At 40.7% G+C, this 21,768-nt stretch overlaps 1 long non-coding RNA gene across 1 annotated transcript; it reads right to left on the reverse strand.

Annotated features, from left to right (window-relative positions):
• Positions 1-21,020: 21,020 nt before the first annotated feature.
• LOC124503685 (uncharacterized) lies at positions 21,021-21,768 on the reverse strand. Its single transcript, XR_006960241.1, has 2 exons — positions 21,727-21,768; positions 21,021-21,128 (listed from the first exon to the last, which is right to left on the reverse strand). It is a non-coding gene; the product is annotated as an uncharacterized LOC124503685 (long non-coding RNA).

Genomic DNA, 21,768 nt, shown 5'->3' on the forward strand with positions numbered 1-21,768 from the left:
CAGTTTAGGTGACTGTCACTCCTTGGATTTCCATTACACAATCTGCAGATTTGTATCCAGTGGTATGTAGAGAATTCAAAGTGTCATTATGGCTTCCTAACATGGGTGATTCTTCCTGGTGAAATGAAAGAGCCACTTGCCAAAGTGATATTTAGAGGATAGGCATAGATTTACATCTGAACCTGTTTGGTTAAGAAATCATGCTAAGGTCCTTTTAGGCATAGTAATAGGAAAATCTGCATGCGTCTGAGCCCCAGACTGACAGACATTTCCTTTAGTGATGTGGATGAAGGGATGTACCAACTGTCAATTCCATTTAGAGAACATTTAAAGTTGGAAAGAAAGGCTGCTCAGCATTTACCCAGGATTCCAATTTAGAGTGGGAGAAAAATAAACTGTAAAATAATCAATTGTGTTAGAATTAAGAAAGCATATAAAGAGAGGAAATATCTTCTTGCATCATGTGACTGACAGCAGGTCAGTAAAATAAAGCATTCAATCTGAAAAATCAAACACCCTTTTGGGAAAAAAATAGAAGCATTGTAAGGTGAGAGTTTTACATGAAGGTAGACAATACAGTACCAATTTAAGATGTTAAGTGTCTTTTGTAGATGCATATGGACACATAAACATGTACAGTGACTAAAATTCTACCAGCAGAGGCTAGCTTTCAAAAGCAGAATGAGGAACTTGTTTAGATTAAAATAATGAATAGTTTCCCAGTGTTGGTGGTAGACATTAGAAAAAGCTAAACAGAAAAAAAAAAAAAAAGAAAAGAAAAGAAAAAGAAAAAGCTAAACAGAATACAGACCTCATTTCCTTTGGATTTTGTGTGAAGTTTACTGTGGACAATACCCCCCTGTTGCCATTTTACGTCAGCGTTAGGGTAAAAGAAAACCACAAATGGAATTATGTAAGATTTCAGGTTCCATTTTTGTGTTCTACTCTGAATGAAGAGTTTCAAAACTCTGTAGTGTGGATTAGGGGACATTGGAGAGAAAAGGGTGGGAGAAAGAGAAAGAAAGTTAGGAGAAGCTTGTTTTGTAAAAAATAAACTCAGCTTGAAATGATAGCCCCAGTGGTTTGGGCTCAGTTTCAGGACACAGGGAAGATAAAATTTAGACACCACTGGAGGAGAGCAATGAGGATGGGAGCAGTGTTTATGATACCACATTTGCTACTTGACTTAATTTGAGCTGTGTTAAGTATCAAGGGGAAAATGCACGAGTGTTTATTGGGAGGTTTATGTGATACTGTGGGAAACACAGTGGTCCTGGAGCCTGGGGCTTGTGTTTGAATGTCCAGTCTGTGTCTTACTGCATTTGCAACATAAATATTGGCCTTTTAAGACTGAAGATGAGAATAATGATGTCCTTCTTTCAGGATTGTTCTTGGGACTAAATGAAAAATAGCTGTAAGACACCTGGCATGTGTGAGCACTCAACAAATCCTAATTTCCTTTCTTCTGAGCCCTCTGCCCTTGAAGCTATTCATGGTGATCCAGGTTTTATTTACTTAATTTTATTTTGAGAGAGAGAGAGAGAAAGGGAGCATGAGTGAGAGAGGGGCAGAGAGAGAGAGAGGGAGATAGAGAGAATCCCAAGCAGGCTCTGCACTGTCAGTATGGAGCCTGACATGGGTCTTGAACCATGAACTGTGAGATCATGACCTGAGTCAAAATCAAGAGTCGGAACTTAACCGACTGAACCATCCAGGCGTCCTCGTCATCCAGGTTTTAAGGGCTCTTTAGTAGTGGGTTTCAAATTTTGGTCTCTGTCACAATGGCCTATGGAATTCTCTTGCTGAACATGTGCCTGAGCCTCAGCTTCAGGGATTCTGATTTCATATGCAGAGCATATTCTGATTCATGTGCAGAGGGGGCTATATGTTTGAACTTCTACTTTTTTTTTTTAATAAAATATATGGGTAATTTTTGTCAACATTAAAGTTAAAAACTACCGGGGCGCCTGGGTGGCGCAGTCGGTTAAGCGTCTGACTTCAGCCAGGTCACAATCTGCGGTCCGTGAGTTCGAGCCCCGCATCAGGCTCTGAGCTGATGGCTCAGAGCCTGGAGCCTGTTTCCGATTCTGTGTCTCCCTCTCTCTCTGCCCCTCCCCCGTTCATGCTCTGTCTCTCTCTGTCCCAAAAATAAATAAACGTTGAAAAAAAAATTAAAACAAAACAAAACAAAACAAAAAACAAAAAACTACCAATAAACTATCTGAATCCCCCACTGCCTATTTAGACATTGAAGCACTAACTTAGCATGAAGGTCCTTCACAAATTCGCCCTCACCTATTCCCTAACAGAGTTTTCCTTTGTCTGCCTTTCATTCCAGACATACTTCCCTGTCACTGGTCCTTGGGAAGACCATTGCATGGCTAACCTCCTCTTGTTCACACACTTCCAAGGCCTAGTGTGTTCTGTTCCCTATCTCTTTGGTTCTATAATTCTTATTCTTCCTTAAAGATCCAACATAATGTTTTAGCTATTCCCTCTCTCTTCGCACTGCCTTCCACTTCCTAGTAGAACTTATGCCTCTGAATTTCTCTCCCATCTATTTGTACCAGGCATTTAGCAATGGTCATGGACCATGTTGGTTGAAGTCATTAACCATCCTTCCTGTTTTAGGGTTTGTGGTCTTTGGGGTCAGAAAAGTGTTTGTGTTATACAATTTTTTCAGGTCCTCCTAACACCTAGTTCAGTGCCTGTATTTAAAGGTACTCTATAAACAGCTGGCTAGTGAATGTAATAATTGTTAGTCACAGTCAGGAGCCTCCTTATACACTGACTTGAGCTTAGGAAGATCACTGCAGCTATGACAGCAAATACTTCTTGTCTGCTATCATCCACCATTCTAAGTACTTTGCAAATAGGAAGTTGGTTAATGTTCATAACAACCCTAGGAAATTTATATCATATTATTCTCCTTTAAAGCTTATTTATTTATTTTGAGAAAGAGACAGAGACTATGAGTGGGGGAGGGGCAGAGAAAGAGGGGGAGAGAAAATCCCAAACAGGCTCTGAGCTGTCAGTGCAGGGCCCGACGTGGAGCTTGATCTCATGAAGTATGAGATCATGACCTGAGCTGAAATCAAGAGTTGCCACTTAACCAACTGAGCCACCCAGGTGCCCCTATATTATTCCCATTTAATGGAAGAAGAAATTGTGGCACAGACAGGTAAAGTAACTTGTCCAAGGTCACATAGCTAAGAATTGTCAGAGCGGGGGTTCTAGCCCAGTTTGGCTGGCCCCAGAGTTTTAAGCTCAACCCCCACTTAAAACTTCCTCTTTGTAATAAGAGATGGAATTTAATTAGTGCTGACTATGAGTGTCAGGAACTTTGCTACATACCACACATTTTTTTCCTCTTTAAAAAAATGTGTTTGTACACTTTTGTACACCGTTTATACAGCAGTGATGGAAGGCAGTTTCATCCCCATTTTGCAAATAAAGGAAAAAAGTTTGATTAAGTTACCCAAGACCCCTGGGCTAGTAGCATAATAAGATTCAAATCCAGGTCTGAATTTGAATCTGTCTGCTTAAGCATTCTGCTGTTACTGAGGATATATTTGTTTCTTACCACTTTTTGGTTATCTATCTAATTTTCACAGGAACACCCTGCTTACTGCACCCACCACCCATGCTCTGTCAGCTGCAGTAACATTTCCTGTCATGCCACAGCCAACCACAAAACTGGGCTCTAGGCTTTTCTTTGTATAAAGGAAAACCTCCATGGTCAGATACAACAATGGAAATATCTCTGCCCTGCTGACATATTGGTTTTGAGGTTCATAAAGATTTTATTCTCTAACATGTATATGTATATATATGCCTGTGCATATATGACTTTTTTAAATATTTATTTTTGAAAGAGAGAGAGAGAGGTAGTAGGGGAAGGGGCAGAGAGAGAGGGGGACAGAAGATCTGAAGCAGGCTCTATGTTGACAGTAGAGAGACTGATGCAGGGCCCAAACTCATGAACCCTGAGATCATGACCTGAGCCAAAGTTGGATGTGTAACCAACTGAGCCACCCAGGCACCCCATGGGTGTATGTGATTTTTATACACTTGTGTACTTGTATATGTACTTAAAACTTTTAAAACCTAACTCTACTGACAGCATTGGGTGCACGCATAGAAAAAAAGTTGCAAAGGCGTGTGGCCAACAGCCAGTTCTTTTGCTGTTTACTCTTCTCCCATCTGGAAGATCTAAAAGAGTTGAAGAGATCTGTTGGATATCAGGGAGATTGTTTCTTTGGGAAAAGCAGTTGCAGTGCAATGGAATTTTCCTTTCTGCTCCATGGGGGTGATGTGGGAAGTACCCTTTATCCCAATCAGACTGTAAAGGGCTTCAAGAAGATTCTGACCTTGACTTGTATCTGATGGAATCTGTGTAGCCCAGAGGCTGGTGGTAGATTATGCCTGGAAACTGATTCACTGCTCTGCTTTGTCCATCCTTGCCATTGTGCCATCCATTCAAGATTGAATCTCGGTGATAGCATTTTTAATTTCATCCTGACTAGATTTTACTTCTTTTGTCTCCACAAAAAGTGATTCTATGCTTTTTTTCAACCCAGCTACTATTCTTATTATCATGGTTCTCAATTCTACTTCAGAGATCTTGCTTATATCTGTGTTGATTAAGATCCTGACTGTCATTTCTTCCTGTTCTTTCTTTTGGAGTGAATTCCTTCATTTTGTCATTTTGGAGGAAGAAAAAATTAATAAAATAAAAAATTAAAATTAAATAATTAAAAACAAGACAAAAATCAAATAAAGGAAGCTAGATCCTAGATGTGTTTTCATCTGCTTGTTGAAAGAAGCTTGATAGAATAGAGAAAAAAGGGAAAGAAAAGAAAGGAAAAAGGTAAGAAAAAATTTAAAAATTAGAAAAATTTATGTAATAAAATAGAATCGAAAATTAAAAAAAATTAAAAAATAAAGTAAAAATAATTTTTTTAATTTTTTTTTTTTACTGTTTATTTATTTTTGAGACAGAGAGAGACAGAGCATGAACAGGGGAGGGGCAGAGAGAGAGGGAGACACAGAATCTGAAACAGGCTCCAGGCTCTGAGCTGTCAGCACAGAGCCCGACACGGGGCTTGAACTCACAGACCGCGAGACCATGACCTGAGCCGAAGGCGGATGCTTAACCAACCAAGCCACCCAGGCGCCTCTTAAAAATTTTAATTAAATGAAAATAAAAATTCATTTTTCTCTTTCTGTATCCAAGAAAAAGAAAGAAAAAAACAACAAAAACAATTGAAACAAAAACAGAAGCAAAAAAACTGAAATAATGAATGAACGAGCAAACAGAATGAAACCTGAATGGAGTTACATCTAGTTTCCCCTAGAACTCAAACTATGAAGTCTTCTATAGTCCATCCACTCAGCAGGGGCAAAGACTTGTGCTGATTTTTTAGGGGATGTGCTTGGAGGGTGCAGCTGGGTGGGGCTTGGTGCAGTTCCACTGACCACTAGGTGGCACTGCTTAGCTACTGGCATGGATCAGTGTGGCGCATGTGGGCGGGGAGAGGTGGAAATGGCTTCACTCAGCTCCCTAGTCTCTGGCACAGGAGCTTCAAGTTCTCACTGACCCATGATCAAGCAATCATGGTGTTTCTTTTTACTGTTTAAAATATGGCTATTAGAAAATTTAAAATTGTACACATGGCACTCATGTGTGGCTTGCATTATGTATTTATGGATAATGTGGTTCCAGATAGTAGTCCTTCTATCAGTCTGGATGCTTCCTAAAGTGAAGATGTCAAAAACACAGAGCAGATCCTACAGTCAATTCATAATGGATCTATAATATGAGCAAGAAATAAATGTTTGCTGTTTTAAGACACTGGGGTTTGGGATTGTTTGTAGTATTAATGTCCTCACTATTCTGATTGGGTCAACATGGAAAAGGAAAGGCAGCAGAAGTGAACCTCCTGAATATTCTATTCTCTGAAACCTCCACGAATGTCTATTTTCCTTCTTCAGACTCCTCATCTCCACAACCAACAACCAGAAATATCAGAATCTTTTAAAATTTTCCTTATCCTTTTAGATGGACTCTGGTCTAGGAGTAATTCAGAAGGAGAAAGGCAAATCTGATATTACTGTGTAGATTTTTTTTGTTTTCTTTCTTTTTTTTTTTAGAGTATTTTTTTTAAAAAAATATTTATTCTGAGAGAGAAAGAGTATGCAAGAGTGGGGTAGGGCCAGAGAGAGTGGGGGAGAGGGGATTTTAAGGAGGATCCACACTGTCAGCACAGAGCCCGATGGGGAGCTCAAACTCATGAACCGTGAGATCATGACCTGAGCCAAAATCAAGAGTCAGACACTTAATCGCCTGAGCCACTCAGGTGCCCTGGATTTTTTTTTTTTTTCGTGTCTTGACACACAAGGAAGATAGCTTTCTGATTGTCTTGCCTTTGTAAATGAGGTCAACATAAGACCAGAAGACTCATGCCCCAGTTTGGTCATTTCCTTCCTGTCACAGTGATCCTTGGATAAACAGCCCACTCTTTCAGTTAAGCCTCCCTTCCTGTTTCTCTTGCTCCTTGGGCCTCTCTATAAAGTATTCACATTAGGGTTTTACAAGCATATTCTGATGACAGTGTGAAAGGCATATAGAATTGGACATCGCTAGGAGAACAGTGGCAGTCAAACCTGCTGTCATAATCCAGGGAAGAGATGACAGAATCACACCAGTGAGAGTGAAGCTGGTAAGAGTTCATTTCAATCATCAGTCGAACAAATATTTACAGAAGGTGCGTCATATATCAGAAACTGTGCCTGGATAAGAGGTAGCTAAGCTTTACTCTCTGCCCTCAAAGAGCTCTTAAGATGATGATTTCAACATCCAGTGAGTGCTGAATGCTATGATGTGCAGATAAAGAAAGGGAAATGGGCTATTTTGTGAAGCCTTCCTAGAAATGGTGATAACTGAATGAAGTCTTGAAGGATGAATAGGATTTGCCAGGGCAAAAGGGTAGGAGAAAGATTTGAAAGATACTTAGGGGGAAGAATCAAGAAGAAGAAAGAATCTCAGACGATTTCCCATTTATGACTTAGCACATGGAAGATGGTCACTTCATTGATGAGTGTAAGGAATAAAAGAAGAACAGCCTAGTAATGGGAAAAAAGGACGCATTTAGATTAAAAAAAATAATGAGTTTAGAGTTCTAGTTAGGAATCTAGGAATGACTGCCCATTAGTGATTAGAGATCTACAGGACTGGAGCAAAGAAGAAAGGTCAAAATTTTTAGATTTCAGAGTCAAGAGCTTGTCTATGGGTATTTGAAATTCTAATAATGGGTGAAAATGCCCAGGGAGAACAAGAGTCTATGTATTCATTAACTCATACATTCAGTATTTACTGAGAGTCCACTATGTGGTAAGTGAAGAAATGGGAGATCAACTTGGATAGATATGTACTTTAAAAAAATGCAGGTGGGGCGCCTGGGTGGCGCAGTCGGTTAAGCGTCCGACTTCAGCCAGGTCACGATCTCGCGGTCCGTGAGTTTGAGCCCCGCGTCGGGCTCTGGGCTGATGGCTCAGAGCCTGGAGCCTGTTTCCGATTCTGTGTCTCCCTCTCTCTCTGCCCCTCCCCTGTTCATGCTCTGTCTCTCTCTGTCCCAAAAATAAATAAACGTTGAAAAAAAAAAAATGCAGGAGGGGCGCCTGGGTGGCGCAGTCGGTTAAGCGTCCGACTTCAGCCAGGTCACGATCTCGCGGTCCGTGAGTTCGAGCCCCGCATCAGGCTCTGGGCTGATGGCTCAGAGCCTGGAGCCTGTTTCCGATTCTGTGTCTCCCTCTCTCTCTGCCCCTCCCCCGTTCATGCTCTGTCTCTCTCTGTCCCAAAAATAAATAAACGTTGAAAAAAAAAATTTAAAAAAAAAATGCAGGAGTGTAGACTCTTCTTTCAAGAAACTTTTTATTGTTCAGGGAAAGTGATCAATAGCTGATAACTAGATAGGATAGGAAACCAAGAGAACACTTTTAAAGGATGAGAAAGACTTTCTGGAATTGAAAATGTAGTTGAATTTTACCTACATTTGGAAAAAAGCTTTTTGTTAATGAGCTAAAAGTTTATTCTACACATATCTATTAATATTATTAAAGTTTGCAGAGGTTTAATCATATTTATTAATGTAACCGTTCACTTCTCTCATTATCTGATTGTTCTGCACTGCAAATAATGAATCTAGAAGACTTATGTTTCAAAAGAAATTGATTAAACAAATTTTAATTGACCATCTCCTGAGGTGTTATGCAGGCACAGAAAAGTCAAGACCTGATCATGCCCTCTGGGACTTACTGTTTATAAAGATTAATGCCTGTGGACTGCATAGATGATCACTGTGATGAGATTGTACTTCCATTTGTAGAAAATCTCTTAAAAAATAAGAAAGTGGAAACATTGAGGAAAGTCTAGAAAATTGAATTAAGGCTCTGTTTGTGTCAAATGAACAACTGAAGAATTTGAGCTCTCTCTTTTTCCTTGTAGGCAATGGGATCCATTTATTAAAGGGGGCCTGCACAGAGGGATCTTGTAGGACAGTGACTCAAAGGACAGGGGAATCAGTTGGGGACTATTGTAGTTTGCCTTTATGGGAGGTAATAGTATGTAGGTAGTAGAGTTAAGGATGAACACAACTATTTCAAAGGAAGAATCCACAGATCGTACCAACTGAATAAGGTGGTGAGCATTAAGAGGTACTTAGGAAGGACTTTAGTGTCTTGATCCTCTGAGGAGAGTAGTTCCTTAACAGAAAAAAGAAAGTCATAGAGTGAGGTGGGTTTGGGATATGAGTTTGAAGATAAGGAGAGAGGGGAGAGGCAAAGATCTGCTTAGACTCATGAGCAAAGAAGTAAGAGCTAAGGAGATATTCCTAGACCTTCTCCAAGGAGAATATGTAGAATTGAGAAATCGACACAGTTTTGTTGTTTTGAAGGGGCACATACAGCCCAGGTTTTATAGCAGTGCTATCAACAATAGCCAAAGTACGGAAAGAGCCCAATGTCCCTTGATGGATGAATGGATAAAGAAGATGTGGTATATATAGGAGGAGCCAAGATGGCAGAACAGCATGGAAGTTTTTTGTGTGTCTCACTTCCATGAAATACAGCCAGACCAACACTAAACCATTCTACACACCTAGAAAACTGATTGGAGGATTAACACAACAATCTGCACAACCTGAACCAGAGAATTCAGCAGGTACGTGCCGCAGAGGGGTGAATTTTGGGGAGTGAGAAGCCACGGAGGGTAGGGAACCGCTTTTGTGGGTGGAGAGAGGATGGAGACTGGGGAAGGGGGGAGAATACGGGAAAAGCACCCTTCCCCAAAAGCAGCTGGAGAGAAAGTGGAAAATTGGAAACAGCCGCAGGGACTAAACTAAAAAGGGAGAAAGGAGAAAGGAGAGGGTTTAAATTCCATTAAGCCTGTAGATAAGGGGAGCACAGAGTCTGCAACTCCACAGCTCGATACCTGGCGGTGCTCTGGTGGGAAGGGCGAATCCTCAGGAACAGAGTGGGGTCCGGGAGGTTCTCGGGCCACACAGGGAAAAGCGGTTCCACTGCTGGAAGGACATTTGGTAGAGGCTGTTAAAGCCACCTGGTCCCAGCAGAGCCCAGAAAACGGCCACATTTGCTGGTGCTGGAACAAGGTTGTTAAGGGTGAAGCCTGTTGCCAGATGTGTGTTGTGATTTGCCATAATCCCTGAAGCACTGCTACTACACTATCTCAAGAACTTTTTCTGGGGTGGGCTGGCACCTGACCGCAGTCTCGGGGCACCGGGAGCAGCAGGGTCCAGCAAGTGTTCCTGGGTGCAGCCGACATTTGGCCATTGCTCGTGAGACCCTCCCACAGAGGGGTGGAACGGGTCAAAGCCGCAGTCCTTCAGAAGTAAGGGGCCGGGGAAAACAGCCGCCTTTGACACAAAACTCGGGAGAGAGGTACTGCCTGGGGCTTGGTCACGGAGAGTGAAAAAGCGGGGAGTAGACGAAAGCTGAAGACACAATTGCTGACCAGGGAGAACAGACTGGGTAGCTGGGTGGTGCCATTTTCACTGCTCCTGTGCATGCGCATACGTAGTGCACCTACGAGCACTGCAACAATCCACCCCAGTAGGCTAGCAGCGCCATCTAGTGGCGAGTGGAGCTGTTGCATTGAGCCCGCCCAATTGGGCCAACTTCGTTCTGCAAGAACACAAGTCTCACCACCGGCTTAGTTTGTGGACTATAAAGCACTACACAGACTGACTTCTAGAGGAAAACAAAGTAATTTCAGTCCTATTTCAATCTGTTAGCAGGTTCATCTATTCAATTTTCTTTCTTTCTTTTTTTCTTTTTCTCTTTTACACTTTTTTTCTTTTTCTTGAATACAGGAGAAAAAATTCATTTTTATTTTCAATTTTTATTAAAAATATTTTTCTTTAATTTTTTCTACTGTATTTTTTACTTTTGCGTAAATTTAAAAAATTCTAATTTACTTCCATCATTTCATTTTAGTCTACTTCAGTATATACATTTTTTCAAATTTTCCAACAATTTCCTTTTTTTTTTCCTTTTTTTCCTTTTTTTCTCTAATCTATCAAGCCTCTTTCAACACCCAGAACAAAACACACCTAGGATCTGGCATCATTTATTCACTTTTGTGTGTGTGTATTTGATCTATTAATTTTAATTTTTTTATTTTAATTTATTTTAATTTTAATTTTTCTACCTCATTAATTCCTTTTCTCCCTTCAAAATGATGAAATGAAGGAATTCACCCCAAAAGAAAGAACAGGAACAAACGACAGCCAGGGACTTAACCAACACAGATACAAGCAAGATGTCTGAACCAGAATTTAGAATCACGATAATAAGAATACTAGCTGGAGTTGAAAATAGATTAGAATCCCTTTCTGCAGAGATAAAAGAAATAAAAAATAGCCAGAATGAAATTAAAAATGTTATAACTGAGCTGCAATCACAGATGGATGCAGCGGCGGTAAGGATGGATGAGGCAGAACAGAGAATCAGCGATATAGAGGACAAACTTATAGAGAATAATGAAGCAGAAAAAAAGAGGGAGACTAAGGCAAAAGAACATGATTTAAGAATTAGAGAAATCAGTGACTCATTAAAAAGGAACAACATCAGAATCATAGGGGTCCCAGAAGAGGAAGAGAGAGAAATGGGGGTAGAAGGGTTATGTGAGGAAATCATGGCGGAAAACTTTTCTAACCTGGGGAAAGACACAGACATCAAAATCCAGGAAGCACAGAGGACTCCCATTAGACTCAACAAAAACCGACCATCAACAAGGCATATCATAGTCAAATTCACAAAATACTCAGGCAAGGAGAGAATCATGAAAGCAGTAAGGGAAAAAAAGTCCTTAACCTACAAAGGAAGACAGATCAGCTTTGCAGCAGACCTATCCACAGAAACTTGGCTGGCCAGAAAAGAGTGGCAGGATATATTCAGTGTGCTGAATCAGAAAAATATGCAGCCAAGAATTCTTTATCCAGCAAGGCTGTCATTCAAAATAGAAGGAGCGAGTAAAAGTTTCCCAGACAAACAAAAATTAAAGGAGTTTGTAAACACTAAACCAGCCCTGCAAGAAATTTTAAGGGGTACTCTCTGAGGGGAGAAAAGATGAAAAAAATACATATATATGTATGTATATATATACATATATATATGTATGTATATATATACATATATATATATATACACACATACACACACACACACACACATATATATATATATATATATATATATATATATATATATATATACCAAAAGCAACAAAGATTAGAAAGGACCAGAGAACACCACCAGAAACTCCAACTCTACAAGCATCATAATGGCAATAAATTCATATCTTTCAGTAATCACTCTAAACATCAATGGACTCAATGCTCCAATCAAAAGACACAGGGTAATAGAATGGATAAGAAAACAAGATCCATCTCTATGCTGTTTACAAGAGACCCACTTTAAACCTAAAGACACCTTCAGATTGAAAGTAAGGGGATGGAGGGGCGCCTGGGTGGCGCAGTCGGTTAAGCGTCCGACTTCAGCCAGGTCATGATCTCGCGGTCCGTGAGTTCGAGCCCCGCGTCAGGCTCGGGGCTGATGGCTCGGAGCCTGGAGCCTGTTTCCGATTCTGTGTCTCCCTCTCTCTCTGCACCTCCCCCGTTCATGCTCTGTCTCTCTCTGTCCCAAAAATAAATAAAAACATTGAAAAGAAAAAAAAATTTTAAAAAAAGAAAGTAAGGGGATGGAGAACCATCTATCATGCTAATGGTCGACAAAAGAAAGCTGGAGTAGCCATACTTATATCAGACAATCTAGACTTTAAAATAAAGACTGTATCAAGAGATACAAAAGGACATGATATCATAATCAGGGGGTCTATCCACCAAGAAGACCTAACAATTGTAAACATTTATGCGCCAAATGTGGAAGTACCCAAATATATAAATCAATTAATTACAAACATAAAGAAACTCATTGATAGTAATACCATAATAGTAGTAGACTTCAACACCCCACTCACAGCAATGGACAGATCATCTAATCAAAAAATCAACAAAGAAACAATGGCTTTGAATGACACACTGGATCAGATGGACTTAACAGATATATTCAGAACATTTCATCCTAAGGCAGTGGAATATACATTCTTCTCCAGTGCACATGGAACGTTCCCCAGAATAGACCATATACTGGGACACAAATCAGCCCTAAGTAAGTACAAAAAGACCGAGATCATACCATGCATATTTTCAGACCACAACGCTATGCAACTTGAAATCAACCACAAGAAAAAATTTGGAAAGGTAACAAATACTTGGAGACTGAAGAACATCCTACTAAAGAATGAATGGGCTAACCAAGCAGTTAAAGAAGAAATTAAAAAGTATATGGAAGTCAATGTAAATGATAACACCACAACCCAAAACCTCTGGGACGCAGCAAAGGCGGTCGGTCATAAGAGGAAAGTATATAGCAATCCAGGCCTTCCTAAAGAAGGAAGAAAGATCTCAGATACACAACCTAACCTTACGCCTTAAGGAGCTGGAAAAAGAACAACAAATAAAACCCAAAACCAGCAGAAGACAGGAAATAATAAAGATTAGAGCAGAAATTAATGCTATTGAAACCAAAAAACCCAGTAGAACAGATCAATGAAACCAGAAGCTGGTTCTTTGAAAGAATTAACAAAATTGATAAACCACTAGCAAGTTGGATCAAAAGGAAAAAGGAAAGGACCCAAATAAATAAAATCAAGAATGAAAGAGGAGAGATCACAACCAACATAGCAGAAATAAAAACAATAATAAGAGAATATTATGAGCAATTATATGCCAATAAAATGAGTAATCTGAAAGAAATGGACAAATTCCTAGAAACATATACACTACCAAAACTGAAACAGGAAGAAATAGAATATTTGAACAGACCCATAACCAGTAAGGAAATCCAATTAGTAATCAAAAATCTGGCAAAAAACAAGAGTCCAGGGCCAGATGGCTTTCCAGGGGAATTCTACCAAACATTTAAGGAAGAGTTAACACCTATTCTCTTGAAGATGTTCCAAAAAATAGAAATGGAAGGAAAACTTCCAAACTCTTTCTATGAAGCCAGCATTACTTTGATTCCAAAATCAGACCATGACCCCACTAAAAAGGAGAACTACAGACCAATTTCCCTGATGAACATGGATGCAAAAATCCTCAACAAGATATTAGCCAACTGGATCCAACAATACATTAAAATAATTATTCACCACGACTAAGTGGGATTTATACCTGGGATGCAGGGCTGGTTCAGTATCTGCAAAACAACTAACGTGATTCATCACATCAATAAAAGAAAGGACAAGAACCATATGATCCTCTCAATAGATGCAGAGAAAGCATTTGACAAAATACAGCATCCTTTCTTGATAAAAACCCTCAAGAAAGTAAGTATAGAAGGATCATATCTCGAGATCATAAAAGCCATGTATGAACGACCCAACACTAATATCTTCCTCAATGGGGAAAAACTGACAGCTTTCCCCCTAAGGTCAGGAACAAGACAGGGATGTCCACTCTCGCCACTGTTATTCAACATAGTATTGGAAGTCTTAGCCTCTGCAATCAGGCAACACAAAGAAATAAAAGGCATCCAAATTGGACAGGAGGAGGTCAAACTTTCACTCTTTGCAGATGACATGATACTCTACATGGAAAACCCAAAAGATGCCACCAAAAAACTGCTAGAATTGATTCATGAATTCAGCAAAGTTGCAGGATATAAAATCAATGCATAGAAATCGGTTGCATTCGTAAACACCAACAATTAAGCAACAGAAAGAGAAATCAAGGAATCGTTCCCATTTACAGTTGCACAAAAAACCATAAAATACCTAGGAATAAATCTAACCAAAGAGGTGAAAAATCTATACACTGAAAATTATAGAAAGCTTATGAAAGAAATTGAAGAAGATGCAAAAAAAAAAAAAAGGAAAAAGATTCCATGCTCCTGGATAGGAAGAACAAATATTGTTAAAATATCGATACTACCCAAAGCAATCTACATATTCAATGCAATCCCTATCAAAGTAACACCAGCATTCTTTACTGAGCTAGAACAAATACTCCTAAAATTTGTATGGAACCAGAAAATACCCTGAATAGCCAAAGCGATCTTGAAAAAGAAAACCAGAGCAGGAGGCATCACAATCCCAGACTTCAAGCTATACTACAAAGCTGTCATCATCAAGACAGTGTGGTACTGGCACAAGAACAGACACTCAGATCAATGGAACAGAATAGAGAACCCAGAAATGGACCCACAAACGTATGGCTAACTAACCTTTGACAAAGCAGGAAAGAATATCCAATGGAATAAAGACAGTCTCTTCAGCAAGTGGTGCTAGGAAAACTGGGCAGCGACATGCAGAAGAATGAATCTGGACCACTTTCTTACACCATACACAAAAAAAACCTCAAAATGGATGAAAGACTTCAATGTAAGACAGGAAGCCATCAAAATCCTCAAGGAGACAGCAGGCAAAAACCCCTTTGATCTTGGCTGCAGCAACTTCTTACTTGACATGTCTCCAGAGGCAAGGGAAACAAAAGCAGAAATGAACTACTTGGACCTCATCAAAATGAAAAGCAATCAGCAAAACTAAAAGGCAACCGACAAAATGGGAGAAGATATTTGCAAATGACATATCAGATAAAGGGTTAGTATCCAAAATCTATAAAGAACTTATCAAACTCAACACCCAAAAAACAAATAATCCAGTGAAGAAATGGGCAAAAGACATGAAGAGACACTTCTCCAAAGAAGACATCCAGATGACCAACCGACACATGAAAAAATGCTCAACATCCCTCATCATCAGGGAAATACAAATCAAAACCACAATGAGATACCACCTGACACCTGTCAGAATGGCTAACATTAACAACTCAAGCAACAACAGATGTTGGCGAGGATATGGAGAAAGAGGATCTCTTTTGCATTGTTTGTGGGAATGCAAGCTGGTGCAGCCACTCTGGAAAACAGTATGGAGGTTCCTCAAAAAACTAAAAATAGAACTACCCTACGACCCAGCAACTGCACTACTAGGCATTTATCCACGGGATATAGGTGTGCTGTTTCAAAGGGACACACGCACACCATGTTTATAGCAGCACTATCAACAATAGCCAAAGTATGGAAAGAGCCCAAATGTCCATCAATGGATGAATGGATAAAGAAAAATGGTATGTATATACCATGGAGTATTACTTGGCAATCAAAAAGAATGAAATCTTGCCATTTGCAACTACATGGATGGAACTGGAAGGTATTATGCTAAGTGAAATTAGTCAGAGAAAGACAAAAATCATGACTTCACTTATATGAGGACTTTAAGAGACAAAACAGATGAACATAAGGGAAGGGAAACAAAAATAATAAAAAAACAGGGAGGGGGACAAAACAGAAGAGCCTCATAAATATGGAGAATAAACTGAGGATTACTGGAGGGGTTGTGGGAGGGGAATGGGCTAAATGGGTAAGGGGCACTAAGGAATCTACTCCTGAAATCATTGTTGCACTATATGCTAACTAATTTTTATGTAAATTAAAAAAAAAAGATGTGGTATGTATATACAATGGAGTATTACTCGGCAATCAAAACGAATGAAATATTGCCATTTACAACAATGTGGATGGAGCTATAGGGTATTATGCTAAGCGAAATAAGTCAGCCAGAGAAAGACAAATATCGTGACTTCACTCATGTGGAATTTAAGATACAAAACAGATGAACATAAGGGAAGGGAAGCAAAGATAATATAAAAACAGGGAGGGAACAAAACATAAGAGACTCTTAATTACAGAGAACAAACTGAGGGTTGCCAGAGGGGCTGTGGGGGGGGGTGAGCTAAATGGGTAAGGGACATTAAGGAAGACACTTGTTGGGATGAGAACTGGGTGTTATACATAGGGGATAATTCACTGGAATCTACCTCTGAAATCACTATTGCAATATATGCTAACTAAGTTGGATGTAAATAAAAAAAAAAAGGAAATTGACACAGCTTTATGTCAAACAACTGGGAAGAACCATGGTGGAGATAGGGAGCAGGAAGGCCAGCCAGTAAAGGGATTGTTAAAGGTGTGGTTTATAGAAGAAGACTGTTAGAAGCCTAGGGAGAAGGGTGATTCTACAAGAAAAAGGAAGTGGTCAAAAGTATCAAATGCATAGAGCCTAAGGAGGCTGAGGCTTCAAAAAGGCAGTTGGGCTTGGTGATTAATGCACCATGGTGACCTTCAAGGGGCAGTTTCAGAAGGAGGTCAAGGGAAAAGTCACAAAGAGAAAATGGGGTGGGGCTAGTGAAAAGGGGAAGGAGTGGTTACAGACTATTCATTCTAGAAGTTTGTTACAGTGAATTATAGAGTAGAGAACTGGTTTGTAGCTTCCAGGAATAATAGGTAACTCATTCATTTATTTGTTTACTAGGGCCATATTTATTAGAGCCTACTATGTGCTTGTTCACTGCTAGGTGAATAAGGTGGGCCTGATCCCCAGTATTACGGAACTTGCATTCTAGTGTGGAGGGATAGTCTGTAAACAATGAAGACAACTTCAGATATTGAAAGTGGCATTGATGAAAATAAAATGAGGCATGAAATAAGCACATAGCTGTTTATGGAAAGAGAAGGTGTGTAGATCTTGAGGCAGGAATGAGCACCATATGTTCAAGGAACCCAAAGGACCGTGTGTCTAGTGCTTGATACACTAGGGGGAGAGTGATAGGAGACATCAGAGAGACACAGGGAAGGACTTTGAATTTTATTCCATGTTTACGAGAACAGACACCATTGGTGGATTTTAAATAGGGGAGTGACATGATCAGATTTACAACTATCAAATTCTCTTTGGCTGCTCTGTGAAGAATGGATTGTAGAAGAAAGCATGAGTTCAAGCTTGGACACATTAATGAGAAGCTGCTGAATAATTCAGCAAAGGGGTAAGCATGGCTTAGACCAGACAGGTAGCCCAGAAAATGGGGAGAAGGGGTCAGATTTGGGATATGTTTTGGTGGTAGAATCTCCAATAGGGTACGCTAAATGATGCTGAGGGTAAGGGGAAAAGAAAAATGAAGGGTGACTCTTAGGTTTTTGGCCTGAGTGACTACATAAACAGTAAAAACATTTCCTGATATGGGAAGACTGGAGGAGGTGCAGATATGGGGTGTGGTATGGTGGTAGGGATCAGGGGTTTCATTGTGCTTATACGGGACTTGTTTTGAGCCATCCAAGTGGAGGTGGAGTTCATAGGAGTGGCTGGAGTCAAGTGCTGTCCTAGTGAAGGGCTGTATGTTTGTAAGGCATCGATTGAGGGCAGGAATATGCTGGAAAGAAGAAGAGAGGAGGAAAATGAGGAAGGTGGGTTTGGGAGGGGGTGAAGAAGGATTCGATCACTGGCCCAGAGAGGGTTTCCATGGAAAGCAGGAGGGACACCACTGATGCAGAAAAGGAAATAAAGGCACATGTAGAAACAGAGTCCTTTAGAGGTGGGAGGAAGAAAGGAGACAAGGCTTAGGCTGAATGCCCTCTGATGTCTCTCTGAAGTGAGAGATGAAGTCCCCTGGTCAGGGGGATTTGAGTGAGAGGAACTGTTGGAGCCTGAGGACAGAGGAGGTTTGGAATAACATTTTGGAGAATCATTTGAGAGTAGAGAGCATGGAGTGAGAAAAGCCCTTGACCTCAGAGTCCTTAATGACCCTAAGGCAAGAACAAGGAACCTGAATGGAATAACCCAGTGAGGGCATGTGTGGGATACAGAAAGACCCTAGAGCACTGAGTGGGGCTGGGGCGTTAGGTTCCTGGTGTAGGCAAAAGGCTAGGTGTTTGCAGCAGCATAAAAATGTGGAAGTGCAACTAAAAGCTGGGTCCACAGACCACAGTTTCAGCATCCCTTGGCAGTCTGTTCCAGAAAGCCAGGGCTCCAGCCCAGATCTCTGAGTCAGGCCATGCAATTTAATTAGATCCCTGGGTGATGTCCTATGTGTATTAAAATTTGTAATGAGCTGCAGTAGGGAATGAGGATTTCAAGGGTTAAACATTTTAAAAAATAAGAATGGTGTGTTCCTGCAGAAGGTCAGAGGATCTTTCTTATTGATTAATACATTTTCCTTTTTATAGATCTTTATGTTTTCCTGATTTTAAAAAAGAATGTACACCTGTTTCAGAAGTGGAAATATGGGCAGGTACGAAGGCACTAATGTCCAGCCACATTCCTAGGGCCTGTTTCTTTTTTTTTTTTTAATGTTTTATTTTATTTTGTTTTCGAGAGAGACAGAGCGTAAGCAGGGGAGGGCAGAGAGAGAGAAAGACACAGAATCAGAAGCAGGCTCCAGACACCGAGCGTGCCTAAACAGAGCCAGATGTGGGACTCGAACCCACGGACCGTGAGATCATGACCTGAGCCGAAGTCGGACACTTAACCAACTGAGCTACCTAGGTGCCCCTCCTAGGGCCTGTTTCAATAATAGAAGGAACTGAGTAATGACTGTGAGGCTCCCTGCAAGTTTAGTCTCTCCCAGGGAGTTATCACCAGGAGGCAGTTTAGCAGCAGAGCATTTGTTTCTTCATAAGATGACCTTCAGCCAGTTCTTAACTTAGCCCCTATTTCTTTATCAGCAAAATGGGTATGTAAGTAATACTACATAGGGTTAATGTAAATATTACATTAAATATTTATGCAAATACTTCAATAAAAGCCCCAGAAGTTATTATTACATGTACTAGGGTGAGAAATCACCAGGCAAAACAAACTTTTAATGCATGTAATATAAAAGTTCCCCTGCTTGGTGGTCTTTGGGCCACTTCCTGTACAAACTACTAATTTGAAGATCCTTATCAGCATGACAGTTCAGGAGAAGAACCCTGGAGGACTGACGAGACAGTATACATGCCTAATGTGAGGCACATGGTCAGGGAATGGAAGCCAAGGTCTGTGCAAAGGGGAACAAGTCATGAAGACTTCGGTGTGGGAAATTAGAAGCAACAGAGCAAAATTTCAGGTCCTGGGATGGAACACAGGTTTCTCCTGGGGCTTCCTCCACTTTGGGGCTTTCCTTTTCCGTTTCCCATTAGTCCCCAGATGCAATGTAAATTGCTTTTGCAGTTAATAGCTGCAAATCAAAACTATAAAAACCAGGAAATAAATGTATGCCCATACATAAATGTATGCCCCTGACGAGGCTGGGGGTGGGGTGTGTTAAACAATTTGGAGATCTCCCACTTTCTCATGGTAGCTTGCCTACATATTTAAATAAGCACTGATGGGGGCACCTGGGTGGCTCAGTCGGTTGGATGACTGACTTCGGCTCAGGTCGTGATCTCACAGTCAGTGAGTTCAAGCCCCTCATGAGGCTCTGTGCTGACAGCTCAGAGCCTGGAGCCTGCTTCAGATTCTGTGTCTCCCTCTCTCTCTGCTACTCCCCACTCGTGCTCTGTCTCTCTCTGTCTCTCAAAAATGAATAAACATTAAAAAAATTTTTTTAAAGCACTGATGAAACGCTATGATACATGTTCAGCATAATGCCATACAAGGGCATATGAGGTATTTAATTTGCCATGTGGCACCTGTAAGGTTGAAGGAGTACATACCTTCTAATGCACTGAGTAAGTGTGTCCCTCTTTTTGAAAGTCCCTCTAACTACGGGTTGTGCTTGAGCTACAGCACTAATATATTTTTGTATGAGAGAATAATGAAAAACCCTGGTCTTGCTTCTTTAACATCCTTTGCATCCTGTCTTTCCTGGGGAACAAATGGGGGATTGAAATTATTTTATGCACGGTAGATTTGTTTGCAAAGGCAAAGTTGGTACACTTTGGGCAGCACCGTTTTAACCTCATTTTTGCAATTCTTCTGGAGAAAGATGCACACTATCATTAATTCCTTGAGGAGTGACACATGTGATTTTGGAGCTTCCTTGGATTTAATACAAAAACAACCACTTACAGAATAGGTAGCCTGGGCCCAGCACCGTGCTAGGTACTTAGCAAGCACTGTTTTATTCCAACTTCACACTAACCCTCTGAGGCAGTTCCTTCTGTTATTCCCAGATAAGGGCACTGAGGCTCAGAAGGGTGAAGTAAATTGGACAAATTTACGCGACTAGTTAGAACAGCGGAGATGGGATTCAAACCCAGATTTTGCACTTGTAATCAATGTTACATTTTCTCTTATTCCTCACAGTCTTCCTCTGGATGTCATTCAAATCTCTCGCTACCTTTAACATCTACTGTAGCAGGAATTCTCCAGCCTTCTAAGGTTACCTTTTCTTTTAGCATCCAAATAAAATGACTCTGTTCCTGTATACCTGAGAAATCTAACCACCTCACCAATGTTTCCAAAACTTCTGAAGGGTAGAGAAGACTTACATTCTTTCACCCCTTCTCATTCTGAACTCTTCCTTCTATCTTGTTCTCATTACCTACCCCTGACATTAAGCACTTACTGTTCACAGTCAACGTATAGCCTCACATCCTGCACATGCACACAGCTTTTCCTTCTCCATTACCCTGAACACTGCTCATCCAAAGGGAGAATATATCAGCTGGGTTTTCTGTAAAGCAGAAATTGAGACAGAATTAGGAGTGGAAGAGGTTTGCTGAGAAGGGGAGGTGGTAATCCCATACAAGATGAAAGAAAAAAGAATCAGAGTTGGGCAGAGAAAGCCTTCAGACTGCCATATAGATCTGACAGGGGTGGTCTTGAATATCAGTCTCAAAGGGTAATCCTCCTAATGGAGAGTGTTTTGAGCTTTGTGTGGAAGAAGAAGTGGCCCAAGATGATAGTATACATGGACTCATGAAGTGGCAGATGGCATGGTCAGGGTCCTATAAAGAAAAAGATTAGGGGAGGAGCCAGATGGCGGGACAGCATGGAAGTTTTGTGTCTCGCATCCATGAAATACAGCCAGATCAACACTAAACCACCCTGCACACCTAGAAAACTGGTTTGAGGATTAACACCACAATCTGCACAACCTGAACCACAGAACTCAGCAGGTATGTGGCGCAGAGAGGTGAACTGGGGGAGACAGAAGCCTCTGAGGGCAAGGAGCTGTTTTTGCATCCAGAGAGAGGAGGGGGGCAGGGGGTGGGGGAGAATACAGGAAATAAACAGGGGAGCACAGAGTCTGAAACTCTGCAGCTCAATACCTGGCGGTGCTCTGGTGAGAAGGGCGAATCCCCAGGAGCAGA

The sequence above is a fragment of the Lynx rufus genome, unplaced genomic scaffold (genome assembly GCF_022079265.1).
Source record: "Lynx rufus isolate CCGP_SWC_20201006 ecotype Redwood Valley unplaced genomic scaffold, mLynRuf1.p SCAF_8, whole genome shotgun sequence".
Taxonomy (NCBI): Eukaryota; Metazoa; Chordata; class Mammalia; order Carnivora; family Felidae; genus Lynx; species Lynx rufus.